Source organism: Rutidosis leptorrhynchoides, chromosome 5 (genome assembly GCF_046630445.1).
Source record: "Rutidosis leptorrhynchoides isolate AG116_Rl617_1_P2 chromosome 5, CSIRO_AGI_Rlap_v1, whole genome shotgun sequence".
Taxonomy (NCBI): domain Eukaryota; kingdom Viridiplantae; phylum Streptophyta; class Magnoliopsida; order Asterales; family Asteraceae; genus Rutidosis; species Rutidosis leptorrhynchoides.
Window position 1 is genome coordinate 14607506 of NC_092337.1, and position 12632 is coordinate 14620137.

Genomic DNA, 12632 nt, shown 5'->3' on the forward strand with positions numbered 1-12632 from the left:
AGTCACCGAAACGAAGTACTATGCAACCGTTGAATACTGATCATCCAGTCCGGTTGGGGTTGTCAGGCCCGATAGATCTATCAACAGGATTCGCGTTTACAATACCCATGTAAATAGTAGTTACCAAGCTACAGGGAAGTATGCCAGTGGTACAACTCAACGTAGAATGTATTTTTAAGTACTTGTATCTATTTCGTAAATATTTATAAAAGCAGCGCATGTATCCTCAGCCCAAAAATATATATTGCAAAAGCAATTAAAAAGGGAGCAAATGAAACTCACAATAATGTATTTTGTAGTAAAAATACATATGACGACATTGAACAAATATAGGGTTGGCCTCGGATTCACGAACCTATATCATTTATATATATATTAACACATATCATGGTAATCAAAGAAATTTACAAATTATTATTGATATAGTTGTTATTTTAATAAATTATATGTTCCATTAATAACTTAATTAGATATATTTATTTTTATTTACATTAAATAGATAACTAGTATTTATTAAAAAAATCTCAAGATAGTTATGTTTTATGTTAATAATATATTTTTATATAGAAAAATCTTTATTTGATATATTGGTAATACTAATAGTAATAATGATAAAAATAATACTAATTATGATAATAATCATGATAAAACAAGATAATTTTGATAAGAATGTTAGTTTTAATAATAGTACTAATTTTAATAAAAATGATAAATTTAAAAATAATGATACTTTTAGTAATAATACTAATACTAATACTAATATTTAATAATAATATTATTAATAATAGTGATGATAATAATTCTAATACTCTTTTTTAATGATAACATAATAATAATAATAACAAGAACAATAACAACAACAATAATAATAATAATAATAATAATAATAATAATAATAATAATAATAATAATAATAATAATAATAATAATAATAATAATAATAATAATAATAATAATAATAATAATTAGTAATACTACCTTTAAAGAAACCTCCAAAAACATAAACTGCCTTAGCCCGAGTTCGAACCCGCGAGCTCACGCTAAACCACTAAGACCTCTAACCATGCCACCATTCCTATTTTTCTGTTAAGTTATCAGGCTCATATATGTATTACCCTTTATTATACAGTTTCCTTTTTCTTCATCATTTCTCTTGGCCCAACATAACCATACATGTCTCTAATTAAACTTGGCCCACTCTATTATTTCGGCCCAATATTAAACTCCATCCTTAATCACTAATGGCCCATCATATTATAGCAATTTCCGTCCCAGAATTGTGTATCATCAATACGCAATTTTTTTTTAATTATTTAAACCTTCGTTAGTGGGGTGGTTGCCATAAAGCAACAATTATATTCAATCATGACCAAGTGGGTTTTCTTAATCTTCTCATGATCATAAACATCGTGTCTTATTAATTGTTGTAACCGTAAGTAAACAACAAAGAAGAAGTAATATAACACATGTGGGTTTCATGATGTTTTTTTTTATCGAATTAAAAACCGATGCAGTTTATTAGCCGTAAATTATAGGATGGTTCAAATTAATGAAGAAGAACGATAGTAACAACAATGGTTGATCATGGTCTCGGTTTACCGCAGAAAACGGGAGCAGTTAAGTAGCAGCCACAGTGGTTCAAATGGGTTCGGTTTGATGACGGTTTTCATGGTGGGGTTGGAGTGATGGCGGTAGTTGGTGGCTGCAAAAGACAGCAGCAAACAGCCGCCTGTAGTGTGGTGGTTTGGGTGATCTTTGATGGTGATTAAGGTGGTGAAAGGTTTGTGTTTTCGAATGGTGGTAACTGATGGTTTTGTGAAGATGGTGGTTATAGGTGGTTTTGTTCGAAACAAAGGAACTAAGACTAAGCAAGTGTGGTTTTTGATGGTCTTGTGATTTATGTTGTTGTTGGGTGGTTTATCGAGTTTAGGTGTGATGATGGAGTTATAATGGCGTCACGATGAACATGGTGAAGGTGGCGATGTGGATGGTAAGGGTGAAAGTGGTTATCTAAGGAGGTGGTGATCGTGACCATGGTGATGGTTTAAGAGTGAATCAAGGTGATTTGGTAAGGGTGGTTGTTTGAGGAGTGTCATCATATTCGTTGTGTTTTGCAGGGAAGGACGAAACCGAACAAAAAGAAAATATATAGATGAGTGGTAGTTCAAGGTCGTTAACGACAACCGAAGATGGTTCATAGTTTTGTTTCGAATTATGGTGTATGTGACACAAGTCCACAAACAAAAATCTGTTTTGGTGTTCCATTTATCGAGTTCTTCAAATGAAATGATATCGGGCTAGTTGGATTTGGTTTTCGGATAGCGGGAAAACAAATAGCATGAAGATGGTGTGTTGGAAAGTATGAATATATATATATGCTAATGAAAACAATAGAAAGTGGCGTTTGAGTAAACAAAGAAAGAAAGGAAATGATGGATTAAGTGGTGGTTGTTTAAAAAAGAAGCAAAAAGTAACACTAATTAATCGTTGCAGTATTTGATCTCCTCACTAGAAAGAAAAATGTGCAAGGATATATATATATATATATATATATATATATATATATATATATATATATATATATATATGTATATAATATTCATAGGTTGCAATATATTAAACAAAATGATTAGCTTTTATATCACAAATGGAATACAACTCATTTTCTTTGACAAATGGTATCCATTCATGTTAAAACAATTAAGCCGTGTTTGTTTTCTTTCTACCGACGGTTCTTCCCCGAATTGCTATATCGTGTCCATTGCTAAACAGTTAATGTATAAAAGTGTCCCTAAAAATCTCAAATTTTAGATTAAACATATTTAATTATTTCACTCATTACCTGTTTGAAATCTGATCAAAAAGGTTCGAAATTTATTTATTTTCTGCTCTAATTTATATGTACGGAGTACTAATATTTAAACTTAAAAAGGTAAAAATATTTTTAACAAATCTAAAATCTTCGTAATCGATTTACAGTTCAACTTTTATTTTAATCCTTCATGAACACGTACAATATTTATATTAAAACTAACAACACATCAACCGAGTGTTACCGACATTTGCCAATTAAGCTCGTAATCATTCATTTTCCATTTACTCTCTCTCTATATATAATCAGTTTTAAACAACAAGTTTTATCACATAAATATATATTATATATTTTTAAACAAATATTATTTTATATATTTTCAAGTAGTATTTATATACACATTTATATACACATACATATATATGTATCTATTTATAAATAGTTGTTCGTGAATCGTCGAGAACAGTGGAAGATCAATAGAATAAAGGAAACAATTCAAACTTTTTGAGACTCAACCTTACAGACTTTGCCTATAGTATCGAAATCATATGAAGATTAAGTTTAAAATTGTAAAAAAATATTCTTGTTGAAAGCATTGAATCAATTTGAGAAACCAGTGAAATAATTAAAGAAATAATACATGAAATAATTCGAGAAACCATTCTGACGTCCATTTAAATATTAACATTGAGCCAATTTTAGTCGTTCTTACTAGGTTTCACATACCATTTTATACAAAAACACATTCACAGTCAAACCGCTTCAACCAAATAATTTCATCTAGACCGGTTCATTCAAAAAATTTAGAAAAAATAAGAGTACTTTGACAGAAAAATTCATGAAAGTTCTATTTATTTCACACACTAAAATGAGTACTTTTACACGAGATTTAATATCTGGGAAAGTAAAATTTAAACTGAAAAAAATATTCTTGTTGAAAGCATTGAATCAATTCTAGAAACCAGTGAAATAATTATAGAAATAATACATGAAATAATTCGTGAAACCATTCTGACGTCCATTTAAATATTAGCATTGAGCCAATTTTACTCGTTCTTTCTAGGTTTCACATACCATTTTATACAAAAACACATTCACAGTCACACCGCTTCAACTAAATAATTTCATCTAGACCGGTTCATTCAGAAAATTTAGAAAAAAATAAGAGTATTTTGACAGAAAAATTCATGAAAAGTCTATTTATTTCACACACTAAAATGAGTAGTTTTACGCGAGATTTAATATCTGAGAAAGTAAAATTAAAATTGTAAAAAAATATTATCGTTGAAAGCATTGAATCAATTCGAGAAACCAGTGAAATAATTATAGAAATAATACATGAAATAATTCGTGAAACCATTCTGACGTCCATTTAAATATTAGTATTGAGCCAATATTACTAGCTCTTACTAGGTTTCACATACTATTTTATACAAAAACACATTCACATTTAAACCGCTTCAACCAAACAATTTCATCTAGACCGGTTCATTCAGAAAATTTAGAAAAAATAAGAGTATTTTGACAGAAAAATTCATGAAAAGTCTATTTATTTCACACACTAAAATAAGTAGTTTTACACGAGATTTAATATCTGGGAAAGTAAAATTAAAACTGTAAAAAAATATTCTTGTTGAAATTATTGAATCAATTCTAGAAACTAATGAAATAATTATAGAAATAATACATGAAATAATTCATGAAACCATTCTGACGTCCATTTAAATATTAGCATTGAGCCGATTTTACTCGGTCTTACTAGGTTTCACATACCATTTTATACAAAACCACATTCACATTTAAACCGCTTCAACCAAACAATTTCATGTAAACCGGTTCATTCAGAAAATTTAGAAAAAATAAGAGTATTTTGATAGAAAAATTCATGAAAAGTCTATTTATTTCACACACTAAAATGAGTAGTTTTACGCAAGATTTAATATCTGAGAAAGTAAAATTAAAACTGTAAAAAAATATTCTTGTTGAAAGCGTTGAATCAATTCGAGAAACCAGTGAAATAATTATAGAAATAATACATGAAATAATTCGTGAAACCATTCTGACGTCCATTTAAATATTAGTATTGAGCCAATATTACTCGTTCTTACTAGGTTTCACATACCATTTTATATAAAAACACATTCACATTTATACCACTTCAACCAAAACAATTTCATCTAGACCGGTTCATTCAGAAAATTTAGAAAAAATAAGAGTATTTTGACAGAAAAATTCATGAAAAGCCTATTTATTTCACACACTAAAATGAGTAGTTTTACACGAGATTTAATATCTGGGAAAGTAAAGTTAAAACTGTAAAAAAATATTCTTGTTAAAAGCATTGAATCAATTCTAGAAACCAATAAAATAATTATAGAAATAATACATGAAATAATTCGTGAAACCATTCTGACGTCCATTTAAATATTAGCATTGAGCCAATATTACTCGTTCTTACTATGTTTCACATACCATTTTATACAAAAACACATTCACATTTAAACCGCTTCAACCAAACAATTTCATCTAGACCGGTTCATTGAGAGAATTTAGAAAAAATAAGAGTATTTTGACAGGAAAATTAATGAAAAGTCTATTTATTTCACACACTAAAATGAGTAGTTTTACGCGAGATTTAACATCTGGGAAAGTAAAATTAAAACTGTAAAAAAATATTCTTGTTGAAAGCATTGAATCAATTCGAGAAACCAGTGAAATAATTAAAGAAATAATACATGAAATAATTCGTAAAACCATTCTGACGTCCATTTAAATATTAGCATTGAGCCAATTTTACTCGTTCTTACTAGGTTTTACATACCATTTTATACAAAAACACATTCACAGTCAAACCGTTTCAACCAAACAATTTCATCTAGACCGGTTCATTCAAAAAATTTAGAAAAAATAAGAGTATTTTGACAGAAAAATTCATAAAAAGTCTATTTATTTCACACACTAAAATGAGTAGTTTTACGCGAGATTTAATATCTGAGAAAGTAAAATTAAAACTGTAAAAAAATATTATCGTTGAAAGCATTGAATCAATTCGAGAAACCTGTGAAATAATTATAGAAATAATACATGAAATAATTCATGAAACCATTCTGACGTCCATTTAAATATTAGTATTGAGCCAATATTACTCGCTCTTACTTGGTTTCAAATACTATTTTATACAAAAACACATTCACATTTAAACCGCTTCAAACAAACAATTTCATCTAGACCGGTTCATTCAGAAAATTTAGAAAAAATAAGAGTATTTTGACAGAAAAATTCATGAAAAGTCTATTTATTTCACACACTAAAATAAGTAGTTTTAAACGAGATTTAATATCTAGGAAAGTAAAATTAAAACTATAAAAAAATATTCTTGTTGAAATTATTGAATCAATTCTAGAAACTAATGAAATAATTATAGAAATAATACATGAAATAATTCGTGAAACCATTCTGACGTCCATTTAAATATTAGCATTGAGCCGATTTTACTCGGTCTTACTAGGTTTCACATACCATTTTATACAAAAAAAATTCACATTTAAACCGCTTCAACCAAACAATTTCATCTAGACAAGTTCATTCAGAAAATTTAGAAAAAATAAGAGTATTTTGACAGAAAAATTCATGAAAAGTCTATTTATTTCACATAATAAAATGAGTAGTTTTACATGAGATTTAATATATGAGAAAGAAAAATTAAAATTGTAAAAAAATATTCTTGTTGAAAGCATTGAATCAATTCGAGAAACCAGTGAAATAATTATAGAAATAATTCGTGAAACCAATATGACATCCATTTAAATATTAGCATTGAGCCAATATTACTCGTTCTTACTAGGTTTCATATACCATTTTATACAAAAACACATTCACATTTAAACCGCTTCAACCAAACAATTTCATCTAGACCCGTTCATTGAGAGAATTTAGAAAAAATAAGAGTATTTTAACAGGAAAATTCATGAAAAGTCTATTTATTTCACACACTAAAATGAGTAGTTTTACGCGAGATTTAATATCTGGGAAAGTAAAATTAAAACTGTAAAAAAATATTCTTGTTGAAAGCATTGAATCAATTCGAGAAACCAGTGAAATAATTATAGAAATAATACATGAAATAATTCGTGAAACCATTCTGACGTCCATTTAAATATTAGCATTGAGCCAATTTTACTCGTTCTTACTAGGTTTCACATACCATTTTATACAAAAACACATTCACAGTCAAACCGCTTTAACCAAACAATTTCATCTAGACTGGTTCATTCAGAAAATTTAGAAAAAATAAGAGTATTTTGACAGAAAAAGTCATGAAAAGTCTATTTATTTCTCACACTAAAATGAGCAGTTTTACGCGAGATTTAATATCTGGGAAAGTAAAATTAAAATCGTAAAAAAATATTCTTGTTGAAAGCATTGAATCAATTCGAGAAACCAGTGAAGTAATAATAGAAATAATACATGAAATAATTCGTGAAACCATTCTGACATCCATTTAAATATTAGTATTGAGCTAATTTTACTCGTTCTTACTAGGTTTCACATACCATTTTATACAAAAACACATTCACAGTCAAACCGCTTCAACCAAATAATTTCATCTAGACGTGTTCATTCAGAAAATTTAGAAAAAATAAGAGTATTTTGACAGAAAAATTCATGAAAAGTGTATTTATTTCACACACTAAAATGAGTACTTTTACGCGAGATTTAATATCTAGGAAAGTAAAATTAAAACTGTAAAAAAATATTTTTGTTGAAAGCATTGAATCAATTCTAGAAACCAATGAAATAATTATAGAAATAATACATGAAATAATTCGTGAAACCATTCTGACGTCCATTTAAATATTAGCATTGAGCCGATTTTACTCGTTCTTACTAGGTTTCACATACCATTTTATACAAAAACACATTCACATTTAAACCGCTTCAACCAAATAATTTCATCTAGACCGGTTCATTCAGAAAATTTAGAAAAAATAAGAGTATTTTGACAGAAAAATTCATGAAATGTCTATTTATTTCACACACTAAAATGAGTAATTTTACGCGAGATTTAATATCTGAGAAAGTAAAATTAAAACTGTAAAAAAATATTATTGTTGAAAGCATTGAATCAATTCGAGAAACCAGTGAAGTAATTATAGAAATAATACATGAAATTATTCGTGAAACCATTCTGACGTCCATTTAAATATTAGTATTGAGCCAATATTACTCGTTCTTACTAGGTTTCACATACCATTTTATACAAAAACACATTCACATTTAAACCGCTTCAACCAAACAATTTCATCTAGACCGGTTCATTCAGAAAATTTAGGAAAAATAAGAGTATTTTGACAGAAAAATTCATGAAAAGTCTATTTATTTCACACACTAAAATGAGTAGTTTTACGCGAGATTTAATATCTGAGAAAGAAAAATTAAAATCGTAAAAAAATATTATTGTTGAAAGCATTGAATCAATTCGAGAAACCAGTGAAATAATTATAGAAATAATTCGTGAAACCATTATGACGTCCATTTAAATATTAGCATTGAGCCAATATTACTTGTTCTTACTAGGTTTCACATACCATTTTATACAAAAACACATTCACATTTAAACCGCTTCAACCAAACAATTTCATCTAGACCGGTTCATTGAGAGAATTTTGAAAAAATAAGAGTATTTTGACAGAAAAATTCTTGAAAAGTCTATTTATTTCACACACTAAAATGAGTAGTTTTACGCGAGATTTAATATCTGGGAAAGTAAAATTAAAACTGTAAAAAAATATTCTTGTTGAAAACATTGAATCAATTCGAGAAACCAGTGAAATAATTATAGAAATAATACATGAAATAATTCGTGAATCCATTCTGACGTCCATTTAAATATTAGCATTGAGCCAATTTTACTCGTTCTTACTAGGTTTCACATACCATTTTATACAAAAACACATTCACAGTCAAACTGCTTCAACCAAACAATTTCATCTAGACCGGTTCATTCAGAAAATTTAGAAAAAATAAGAGTATTTTGACAGAAAAATTCATGAAAAGTCTATTTATTTCTCACACTAAAATGAGCAGTTTTACGCGAGATTTAATATCTGGGAAAGTAAAATTAAAATCGTAAAAAAATATTCTTGTTGAAAGCATTGAATCAATTCGAGAAACCAGTGAAATAATAATAGAAATAATACATGAAATAATTCGTGAAACCATTCTGACATCCATTTAAATATTAGTATTGAGCTAATTTTACTCGTTCTTAATAGGTTTCTCATACCATTTTATACAAAAACACATTCACAGTCAAACCGCTTCAACCAAATAATTTCATCTAGACGTGTTCATTCAGAAAATTTAGAAAAAATAAGAGTATTTTGACAGAAAAATTCATGAAAAGTGTATTTATTTCACACACTAAAATGAGTACTTTTACGCGAGATTTAATATCTAGGAAAGTAAAATTAAAACTGTAAACAAATATTTTTGTTGAAAACATTGAATCAATTCTAGAAACCAATGAAATAATTATAGAAATAATACATGAAATAATTCGTGAAACCATTCTGACGTCCATTTAAATATTAGCATTGAGCCGATTTTACTCGTTCTTACTAGGTTTCACATACCATTTTATACAAAAACACATTCACATTTAAACCGCTTCAACCAAATAATTTCATCTAGACCGGTTCATTCAGAAAATTTAGAAAAAATAAGAGTATTTTGAGAGAAAAATTCATGAAAAGTCTATTTATTTCACACACTAAATTGAGTAGTTTTACGCGAGATTTAATATCTGAGAAAGTAAAATTAAAACTGTAAAAAAATATTATTGTTGAAAGCATTGAATCAATTCGAGAAACCAGTGAAATAATTATAGAAATAATACATGAAATAATTCGTGAAACCATTCTGACGTCCATTTAAATATTAGTATTGAGCCAATATTACTCGTTCTTACTAGGTTTCATATACCATTTTATACAAAAACACATTCACGTTTAAACCGCTTCAACCAAACAATTTCATCTAGACCGGTTCATTCAGAAAATTTATAAAAAATAAGAGTATTTTGACAGAAAAATTCATGAAAAGTCTATTTATTTCACACACTAAAATGAGTAGTTTTACGCGAGATTTAATATCTGAGAAAGAAAAATTAAAATCGTAAAAAAATATTCTTGTTGAAAGCATTGAATCAATTCGAGAAACCAGTGAAATAATTATAGAAATAATTCGTGAAACCATTATGACGTCCATTTAAATATTAGCATTGAGCCAATATTACTTGTTCTTACTAGGTTTCACATACCATTTTATACTAAAACACATTCACATTTAAACCGCTTCAACCAAACAATTTCATCAAGACCGGTTCATTGAGAGAATTTAGAAAAAATAAGAGTATTTTGACAGGAAAATTCATGAAAAGTCTATTTATTTCACACACTAAAATGAGTAGTTTTACGCGAGATTTAATATCTGGGAAAGTAAAATTAAAACTGTAAAAAAATATTCTTGTTGAAAGCATTGAATCAATTCGAGAAACCAGTGAAATAATTATAGAAATAATACATGAAATAATTCGTGAAACCATTCTGACGTCCATTTAAATATTAGCATTGAGCCAATTTTACTCGTTCTTACTAGGTTTCACATACCATTTTATACAAAAACACATTCACAGTCAAACCGCTTCAACCAAACAAATTCATCTAGACCGGTTCATTCAGAAAATTTAGAAAAAATAAGAGTATTTTGACAGAAAAATTCATGAAAAGTCTATTTATTTCTCACACTAAAATGAGCAGTTTTACGCGAGATTTAATATCTGGGAAATTAAAATTAAAATCGTAAAAAAATATTCTTGTTGAAAGCATTGAATCAATTCGAGAAACCAGTGAAGTAATAATAGAAATAATACATGAAATAATTCGTGAAACCATTCTGACATCCATTTAAATATTAGTATTGAGCTAATTTTACTCGTTCTTACTAGGTTTCACATACCATTTTATACAAAAACACATTCACAGTCAAACCGCTTCAACCAAATAATTTCATCTAGACGTGTTCATTCAGAAAATTTAAAAAAAATAAGAGTATTTTGACAGAAAAATTCATGAAAAGTGTATTTATTTCACACACTAAAATGAGTACTTTTACGCGAGATTTAATATCTAGGAAAGTAAAATTAAAACTGTAAAAAAATATTTTTGTTGAAAGCATTGAATCAATTCTAGAAACCAATGAAATAATTATAGAAATAATACATGAAATAATTCGTGAAACCATTCTGACGTCCATTTAAATATTAGCATTGAGTCGATTTTACTCGTTCTTACTAGGTTTCACATACCATTTTATACAAAAACACATTCACATTTAAACCGCTTCAACCAAATAATTTCATCTAGACCGGTTCATTCAGAAAATTTAGAAAAAATAAGAGTATTTTGACAGAAAAATTCATGAAATGTCTATTTATTTCACACACTAAAATGAGTAGTTTTACGCGAGATTTAATATCTGAGAAAGTAAAATTAAAACTGTAAAAAAATATTATTGTTGAAAGCATTGAATCAATTCGAGAAACCAGTGAAATAATTATAGAAATAATACATGAAATAATTCGTGAAACCATTCTGACGTCCATTTAAATATTAGTATTGAGCCAATATTACTCGTTCTTACTAGGTTTCACATACCATTTTATACAAAAACACATTCACATTTAAACCGCTTCAACCAAACAATTTCATCTAGACCGGTTCATTCAGAAAATTTAGAAAAAATAAGAGTATTTTGACAGAAAAATTCATGAAAAGTCTATTTATTTCACACACTAAAATGAGTAGTTTTACGCGAGATTTAATATCTGAGAAAGAAAAATTAAAATCGTAAAAAAATATTATTGTTGAAAGCATTGAATCAATTCGAGAAACCAGTGAAATAATTATAGAAATAATTCGTGAAACCATTATGACGTCCATTTAAATATTAGCATTGAGCCAATATTACTTGTTCTTACTAGGTTTCACATACCATTTTATACAAAAACACATTCACATTTAAACCGCTTCAACCAAACAATTTCATCTAGACCGGTTCATTGAGAGAATTTAGAAAAAATAAGAGTATTTTGACAGAAAAATTCATGAAAAGTCTATTTATTTCACACACTAAAATGAGTAGTTTTACGCGAGATTTAATATCTGGGAAAGTAAAATTAAAATAGTAAAAAAATATTCTTGTTGAAAGCATTGAATCAATTCGAGAAACTAGTGAAATAATTATAGAAATAATACATGAAATAATTCGTGAAACCATTCTGACGTCCATTTAAATATTAGCATTGAGCCAATTTTACTCGTTCTTACTAGGTTTCACATACCATTTTATACAAAAACACATTCACAGTCAAACCGCTTCAACCAAACAAATTCATCTAGACCGGTTCATTCAGAAAATTTAGAAAAAATAAGAGTATTTTGACAGAAAAATTCATGAAAAGTCTATTTATTTCTCACACTAAAATGAGCAGTTTTACGTGAGATTTAATATCTGGGAAAGTAAAATTAAAATCGTAAAAAAATATTCTTGTTGAAAGCATTGAATCAATTCGAGAAACCAGTGAAGTAATAATAGAAATAATACATGAAATAATTCGTGAAACCATTCTGACATCCATTTAAATATTAGTATTGAGCTAATTTTACTCGTTCTTACTAGGTTTCACATACCATTTTATACAAAAACACATTCACAGTCAAACCGCTTCAACCAAATAATTTCATCTAGACGTGTTCAT